Below are 9,066 nucleotides of genomic sequence, written 5' to 3'. Positions count from 1 at the left end.
GGAAGGGAGGGAGAGAGTGAGAGTGAGAGAGAGAGTGAGACAGAGAAAGGGAGGGAGCGGGAGAGAAGAGGGAAGGGAAAATGGAGGAGAGAGAGAGAGAGAGAGAGAGAGAGAGAGGAAGGGAGATAGACAGGTAAGATGAAAGGGAGAGAAAGTGTAAGTCAGGGAGAGTAAAAGGTGTAAGGTAGGGAGATAAAGGGAGAAAGGGAAGAGGCAAAGAAAGGAAGGGAGATAGACAGGTAAGGTGAAAGGGAGAGAAAGTGTTGGTCAGGGAGGGGAAAAGGCATAAGGTAGGGCGATAAAGGGAGAAAGGGAAGAGAGATAGACAGGTAAGATGAAAGGGAGAGAAAGTGTAAGTCAGGGAGAGGTAAAGATGCAGGCAGAGAGGGAGGTAGAGAAGGCAGTAAGAAAGGGAGGAATAAGGGATGTGAAGAGGGAGGAGGAGAGACAGAAACAAAGAGAGTGAGAGAGAGGAAAAGAAAGTAGAACAGTCAGTCATGGGGAAAGGAATGCATGTAACGTGTGTGTGTGTGTGTGGTGAAGAGAGAGAGAGAGAGAGAGAGAGAGAGAGAGAGAGAGAGAGAGAGAGAGAGAGAGAGAGAGAGAGAGAGAGAGAGAGAGAGAGAGAGAGAGAGAGAGAGAGAGAGAGAGAGAGAGAGAGAGAGAGAGAGAGAGAGAGAGAGAGAGAGAGAGAGAGAGAGAGAGAGAGAGACAGACAGAAACCCCCGCCGTCGCTACTAACAACTCAGCCACCACCGCCGCCACCACAACTACCCCTAACCGCCTAACCCCCACCACAGCCGATACGCGACCCACCACTACCGGAAGGATTAAGAAGAAAAAGAAAAAGGAAAACAAGAAAAGTGGAAACACTCAAGAAGTGTACGAGGCCAGTCACCACACGTACAACCAGGAGGAAGCCGGCCAGCCACGGAGACAGACTGTCAACCCGCAGCAGCCATCAACCAGAGTGAAGACGTGCGAGTACTGCACCCGTAGGGGACACACTGCTGTGTCTTGCTACACAAGGGCTTCTGACCTGAGACAGGAACGTCTCCTCCGACGAATCCTGGCGGAGGGAAGGCTTCCGGCCACTAGCCTCCCATCAGCACCACCACAGCCTCAGCCCCTACCACAGACCCGCCCACTTCTTCCACAGCCAGGGCCTGGAGTCACATCCGGACTGGCAGTGGAACCCCCCTCCCCGACACCCCAGACGAGCCCTCCTACACACCACCACCCCGGACCGCTGCCCCACCATCATGGTACAGCCACAACCCCCCCGCCGTCAACTAAAGGTCATCTCCGCCAATGTACGTGGTCTCCGAACGAACATCGGAGACCTGACCCACAACTGTGCCCTGCGACATAGTGCCGACATAGTTGTGGTGACGGAGACCTGGCTGAACAGTGAAGTGGAGCCCACGTTTGGCAAGATGCGTGGCTACACTCACTGGGCCAGGAGGGACCGACATGAGCGAGCAGGAGGCGGAGTGGCTGTCTGCTTCAAGGAAGGACTACAGGCCCAGCACCTCGACGTGGACACGCCTCCCCAGATGGAGGTAATGTTCTTCCGGGTTGTGCTGGCTGACCGCTCTGCCCTCCTGCTGTGCGCTATGTACCGCCCGCCACGACAAGGGCCTGCCTCGCTCCGGTACCTCACCGAGTCCCTGGACGACCTGCTAGTGGCGCACAGCTGCAGGCACGTCCTACTGGTGGGTGACCTCAACCACCACTTGGAACAGAACGCCTACGAATCCCTCTTGGCGGTGCAGGGCCTGACGGACCACGTAACCTTCCCTACTCACGAGCTGGGCGGGACGCTTGACCCCGTCATCTCCGACCTCCAGGAGGACATTCTACGCTGTCACCAGCTGGGACTCGTGGCAGCTCCGACCACCATGCTGTCTTGACCCTGGTGGATGTGGGGGTGGCTCTGGACGAGGCCACCGCCCGCACGATCTGGTTGTGGGATAAGGCTGAATGGACCTCCTTACGCCGTGACCTGAGCCACACGGCGTGGCCTTCTGTGCTGCAAGGCCATCGGAGGGCATGACACAAGCCCTCACCTCCCGACTCTTGGCCCTCCAGAGGCGACATGTGCCCCACCGAGAGTTTACCACCAGACCAGCGGATCAACCATGGTTTGGTTACCGCTGCCGTGTTGCTGCTGACGCTAAGTATTCAGCGTGGCTCCGCTACAAGCGGAACCCGACTCGGCGCAACAAGGTCCTGCACCGTGCGGCCTGCAGGAGGATGGTGGTGACCAGCAAGTGGGCCATAAGGAAGTGGGAGGAAGACATGAGGCGCAAGCTGTGTGGAGCAGGGTAGGAAATAAGACCTGGTGGTCCCTCGTCAAGGAAAGGCAGGATCAGCCGCCAGGACGCGATTCCTCCCTCTCAAGACAGAATGGAGCAGTGGCCACCAGCAGCAAGGATAAAGCCCAGCTGCTGGCCAGTCTCTTCGCCGAGAAGATGAAGGTGGATAACCCCGGACAGACACCGCCACATCTGGAACAGCAGTGCGAGGAGACTGTCACGAAAGTGGAAGTGACACAGGTGTTGGTCGAGCGCCTGCTGCGAGGGCTGGACACCCAGAAGGCGACCGGCCCCGATGACCTCAGCCCGCACCTGCTGAAGCAGTGTGTCCACGAGCTGGCTCCCCTACTCACCACTGTCTTTCTGCCTGCCTCCGGGAAAACACCTGGCCATCGGCGTGGAAAGAGGCTCGGGTGGTTCCCGTCCACAAGAGGAGCTCCAGGTCTGACCCCAAAAACTACCGGCCCATCTCCTTGCTGTCTGTGGTGGGGAAAGTGTTCGAGAGGGTCGTGGCGGACGTAGTCTGTCGCCACCTCAAGGACAACTACCTCCTCTCGGACCAACAGTCTGGGTTCAGACCTGGCCGGTCCACCTCTGATCTGCTGATGCTCCTCACCAAGAACTGGCAGGACGCCCTGGACGACGGCCTGGACACTGTCGTGGTAGCCCTGGACATAGCGGGTGCCTTTGACAGGGTGTGGCACGGAGGTCTCCTTGAAAAACTCCGTGCTAAGGGCATCCAAGGTGACCTCCTTCAGCTCCTGGGAGACTACCTCCAAGGAAGGACCCTCCAGGTTGTCGTCAACGGGCAGACGTCCGACTCCTTGCCAGTGGAGGCATCAGTGCCACAGGGCTCAGTGCTAGGGCCAGTTCTGTGGAACATATATGTGGACGACCTTCTCCGGCAGCTGCCAGCAGTCTCAGCTTACGCTGATGACTGCACTCTCCTGCACCTACCCCAGACAAGACTGTGGGCGAGCTGCTGACGAGGTCAATCAGCAGCTGAAGGTGCTACAGGAGTGGGGTGCCCGCTGGCAGGTGACCTTTGCTCCAGAGAAGACCCAGGCAATGGTGGTCTCTCGATCCCCCACTGCCAGGCCAGCAGTGGAGGGGAAGCTAAGCTTTGGTGGCGTCCCCCTCCCACTCCAGGAATCCGTCAAGATTCTGGGAGTGGAAGTGGATCGAGGGCTACGGTTTGACAGCCACATCAACCACATTGCCCAAACGGCCTCCCACAGAGTCTCCTGCCTGCGAAGGGTGGCCAGCTTCCTCGACAAAAAAGGGAGGCTGTTGCTCTACAAGGCCCAGATACGGCCTTACCTGGAGTACGCTGCCCTCTCTTGGATGTCGTGTGCTGCCTCGCACAGCGGGAGACTCGACGCCATCCAGAGACGGGCACTGCGACTGGTGGATGCGGCAGACCCCCCAACCGGGCAGGAAACTCTCAACTCCGTCGACTCCTTGGAACACCGCAGGGACGTAGCTGCTCTTGTGGTGTTACATAAGGCACAAGTGCAGGGAGTGCCACATCTGGTGGGCTTACGCCAACCTCCGAGAGTCACCACGCGGGACACGAGAACGGTGCTATCCCGTGGTGACGCAGTGGAGGTGCCGTGTTCCCGTACCAGCCAGCACCAGCGCACCTTTTCGGGAAGAGTCTGCCGGATGTGGAACATGTTCACGGCCTGTATACCAAACATTCGGGAGATGAACACCCAAAAATAAAACTGTCGGCCCACCACTGGAGGGCTCACTCCCCACTGACACTCGTGGTGGAGCAGTGACACGAGTGTAGTGTGCAGTGCGCTCACATATATTCTGTATTGTATGTTTTTATTTTATTTTTTTATAGTATATATATATTTATTTTATAGTTTATGTAGTTATTTTTTTATATAGATTTTATTCTGCCCTTTGAATAGGCAGCACACGACAGTGCACCTTTGGGTATGCAAATATTATACATGTGCCTATGTTTAAATAAAAAAAAAAAAAAAAAGAGAGAGAGAGAGAGAGAGAGAGAGAGAGAGAGAGAGAGAGAGAGAGAGAGAGAGAGAGAGAGAGAGAGAGAGAGGTGGAGGAAACATATGAAAGGGAATGAATGAGAGAAAGGAAAGGAAGGAAGGGAGAGAGAGAGAGAAAGAGTGAAAGGAGATGAAGGAAGAGAGAAAAAAAGAGAAAAAAAAGAAAATAATAATAAAAAAGAGTAAAAAAAGAGAAAAAAAACCTTCAAAAAGTAAAAAAAGAGTAAAAAAAGAGTAGAGTAAAAAAAAGAGTAAAAAAAAAGAGTAAAAGAGTAAAAAAAGTGTAAAAAAAAAGTTAAAAAGTAAAAGAGTAAAAAAAGAGTAAAAAAGAGTAAAAGAGTAAAAAAGGAGTAAAAAAAGAGTAAAAGAGTAAAAAAAGAGTAAAAAGAGTAAAAAAAGAGTAAAAAAAAGAGTAAAAGAGTAAAAAAAGAGTAAAAAAAAGTTAAAAAGTAAAAAAGAGTAAAAAAAGGCGTAAAAAAGTAAAATAAAAATAAAAAGGAGAAAAATAAGAGGAAATAGAGAGAGAAAGAGAGAGAGAGAGAGAGAGAGAGAGAGAGAGAGAGAGAGAGAGAGAGAGAGAGAGAGAGAGAGAGAGAGAGAGAGAGAGAGAGAGAGAGAGAGAGAGAGAGAGAAAAGGATATTTTGACTTATTTTCAAGGATATTAAGGAAAGGGAGGGAAAAAATCTGATCTTTGGGGGAGGAACAAAGCAGGAGAGAGAGAGAGAGAGAGAGAGAGAGAGAGAGAGAGAGAGAGAGAGAGAGAGAGAGAGAGAATGTAGAGGGGGAGGGATGGGGTCGAGGCTTAAAACAAAGAAAGGATGAGTGAAAGAAAATAGAAAAAAAAGGTTAACTCAGAAAGAAAAAAATAATGAAAGGAAATGAACAATAAGTGGAATGAATAGGTGATGAAAATGGTGAAGAGGGGAGTTTATAGTCACCATCACCATCATCATCACCATCACCATCATCACCATCATTACCAAAAACAACAACAAAGATATGACAAGAGATTTTCATAACATCCTCCTCCTCCTCATCATCATCATCACCATCCTCACTATCATCATCACCATCATTATCAAAACAACAACAAAGATATGACAAGAGATATTTTCATAACATCCTCCTCCTCCTCATCATCATCACCATCATCATCATTTTTCCTCTCTTCTTCCCTTCCTTACTAATTCCCTTCCTCTTTCCTCCCTTTCTCTCGCTTTCCCTTCGTCTAACCATACCCTTCCTCCTCCACCCCTCCTCTTTACTCCTTCCCCTTCTCTTTCCCTTCCTCTTTCCTCCCTCTCTTTCTCGCCTTCCCTTCTTCCTCCCTTCGTCTAACCATACCCTTCCTCCTCCACCCCTCCTCCTTAGTCCTTCCTCTTCTCCTTCCCTTCTTAACTAATTCCCTTCCTCACTCCTCCCTCTCTTTCTCGTCTTCCCTTCTTCCTCCCTTCCTCTAACCATCCACTTCTTTCCTCCTCCCCTTCTTCCTCTTTCCTCCAATCCCTTATTTCTTCCTTAACTCTTCTTTCCTCTGTTATCCTTTTCCCTATCTCTCCTATTCTCTATTTCCCCTTTCTCATGTATTTTTTCTCTCTTTCATTCTATTCTCTTCTTTTTCTTCTTCTTTCGTTTCCCTTTTCCTTATTTCTCTCTCCTCAATTATTTCCTTACATCTCTTTTATTTTCCATTCTTTCCTTCCCTTCCTTTATTCCTACTTGCTTTCTCTTCCTCTACTTCAATAACTCTTGGCTCCCCGACTTTCACTTTTCAACCATTTCAACTCATTTCTTTCCATTCCATTCTATTTCTTCCACCAGCCTCTATGTTCCAGTAGCTGTATGCCTTGTCTCTAGTAACCTTTTTCATCAACTTTCTCTATCCCTCCATTCTATTCCTTCTATCAGCCCAGGGCACTCCATTCGATGACCCACAAATCGCTCTTTTTCCGTCAATCTCCTCGGCAATCTCTTCAACCCTCTCTTTCTTCTCTGTTCTTTCTCAGCCACACTTTCCACTTTCCCTTCATTCCATTCCTCCCAGCATCTTCATTCTCTATTCCTCTACCTCTCTTGCCTCTCCTATAACCACCATCCATTCCCCCTCCGTCAATTTCTACTATCCTCCGTTTTTCTTTTCTTATCCAAACTTTCTCTTCGTTACATTCCCCTCAGTTACTCTCCCTGCCGCCTCCTCTGTCAATCTCTCTCTCTCTCTCTCTCTCTCTCTCTGTTCTCCATGTCTCCTTTCTCATCCTTATACTCTCTCTCAAGTTCTCCTAACACCTTCTCTATACCGCTTTCTCCCCACTCAATCCTCCTCCTCCTCCTCCTCCTACCCCGACCCCTTCAGCCGCCTCCTCCGTCAATCTCTCTCTTTCTCTGTTCTCCATTTCTCCTTTCTCATCCTTATACTCTCTCTCAAGTTCTCCTAACACCTTCTCTATACCGCTTTCTCCCTACCCAATCCTCCTCCTCCTCCTCCTCCTCCTCCTCCTACCCCGACCCCTTCAGCCGCCTCCTCCGTCAATCTCTCTCTTTCTCTGTTCTCCATGTCTCCTTTCTCATCCTTATACTCTCTCTCAAGTTCTCCTAACGCCTTCTCTATACCGCTTTCTCCCTACCCAATCCTCCTCCTCCTCCTCCTCCTCCTACCCCGACCCCTTCAGCCGCCTCCTCCGTCAATCTCTCTCTTTCTCTGTTCTCCATTTCTCCTTTCTCATCCTTATACTCTCTCTCAAGTTCTCCTAACACCTTCTCTATACCGCTAGCTCCCCACTCAATCCTCCTCTTCCTCCTCCTCCTACCCCGTCCCCTGCAGCCGCCTTCTCCGTCAGTCTCGTCGGCCGGGGAGTAATAAGACTTGGTGCCGGCCTGAGGAGCGCGTCACGGCGGCTCAAGACGACGCTAAGTAGCCGGGATAAGTGACGGCGGTGCGCGAGGGACGGCGGGCGCTGCTAATGCGTGCCCCAGGGTGCTGCGCCGTGCCCTGGGGGACTCCACGCTCACACACAAACGCTTCCCCCTCACACACACACACACCTCAATAATTAACCTGTTTATCCTTGCAGACGTCTTAGGGTTGTGTTGGGTTGTGTTGGCTCGACTTAGTTTGTGTTCGTGTTGTGAGTTTGTGAGTCTAATTATAGTTGTTGTTGTTGGTGGTGGTGTTGTTGTTATGTCTGGTCCCCTTCTTTCTCTCTCTCTTCCTTATCATCGTTTTCTCTTTCCGTGTATCTTGTATCAAGTGTTTGTTCGGTTAATTATGCGATTAGTGTGTTATTTTTGTTTCCTTCTCCTTCTCTTCATCCTCCTCCTCCTCTTCTTCTTTTTCTTTGTGGTCTTCCTCCTCCTATTCTTCTTCTTCTTCCCTGTGTTCATCCTTCTCCTCACTCCTTCCTCTGCTTCTCCTCTTCTTTCCTCACCACTCTCTTCTTCGTTTTCTTCCTTCTTTCGTTTCCTTCCTTCCTTCTCTTTTTCCTTTTTTTTCTTCTTCTTTTCCTCCTCCTCGTCCTCCTCCAAATCATCATCAATCTTCTTCTTCTTCTTCTCCTCTCCTTCATTTTCCTCTTTGTCTTCATCTTCCTCTTTTTCATCTCCTTCATTTTCCCTTCCTTTCGTCCCCCCTTCTTTTTCCTCTTCATTTTCCCTTCCTTCTTTCGTTTCCCCCTTCTTTTTCCTCTTCATTTTCCCTTCCTTCCTTTCGTTCCTCTCTTTCCTCTTCATTTTCCTCCTTTCGTTCCCCTCTTTTCCTCTTCATTTTCCCTTCCTTTCGTTCCCCCCTTCTTTTTCCTCTTCATTTTCCCTTCCTTTCGTTCCCCCCTTCTTTTTCCTCTTCATTTTCCCTTCCTTTCGTTCCCCCCTTCTTTTTCCTCTTCATTTTCCCTTCCTTTCGTTCCCCCCTTCTTTTTCCTCTTCATTTTCCCTTCCTTCTTTCGTTCCCTTCCTTTATTCCACTTTCCCTTTTTTTCCTCTACTTCAATAACTCTTCGCTCTTCGACTTTCACTTTTCATCCCATTTCTTTTTTTTTGGCGTCCATTCTTAAATTTTTAATCTGAATCATCTTTCCGCACTTGTATAACCTCTCTCTCTACTAAAGCTGTCTGTCTGTCCGTCTGTCTGTCTGTCTGTCTGTCACTTGTTTTCCCCTTTCCTTCTTTCTCTCTCCTCCCTCCCCTCCCCTCCTCCTCTCCTCCCTACCTTCCTTGTTTTTCCTCCTCCTTCCTCCCCTTACCTTCTCTTTTTCTCTCCCCTCCCTTCCCTCTCTCTCCTATACCTTTCCTCTCCCTCCTCCCCCTATTTCCTTCTCTATCTCTCCTCCTCCTCTCTCTCTCTCTCTCTCCCCCCTTCCTTCCTTCCTTCCTTCTTTCTACCCTTCCCTACCTTCCCTCTCCCTTCCCCCTCTCTATCCCTCCAATCCCCCCTTACCTACCTTTCCTCTTTCCCCTTCCAACTCTCTCAATCCCTCCATCCCTCCTCCTCCTTCTCCTCCTCCCTTCCCTCCATTCTTCTCTCCAAGGATTCGGAGGAAAAGTGAATGAGAGGAAAGATAATGAGAGCTACTTTTATATTTTCTTTCAATGTTATTATTTCCGAAGCCAGATGCGGAGGAGGAGGAGGAGGAGGAGGAGGAAGAGGAAAATAAAGGAGAGAGGATGAGGAGAACAGAGAAGAGAAGTGAACAAAAAGAGAATGGAGAAAGCAGATGAGAGGAGATGGACG

This window comes from Eriocheir sinensis, chromosome 4, assembly GCF_024679095.1.
Source record: "Eriocheir sinensis breed Jianghai 21 chromosome 4, ASM2467909v1, whole genome shotgun sequence".
NCBI classification, from domain to species: Eukaryota; Metazoa; Arthropoda; class Malacostraca; order Decapoda; family Varunidae; genus Eriocheir; species Eriocheir sinensis.
This window is presented reverse-complemented; position numbering follows the sequence as displayed.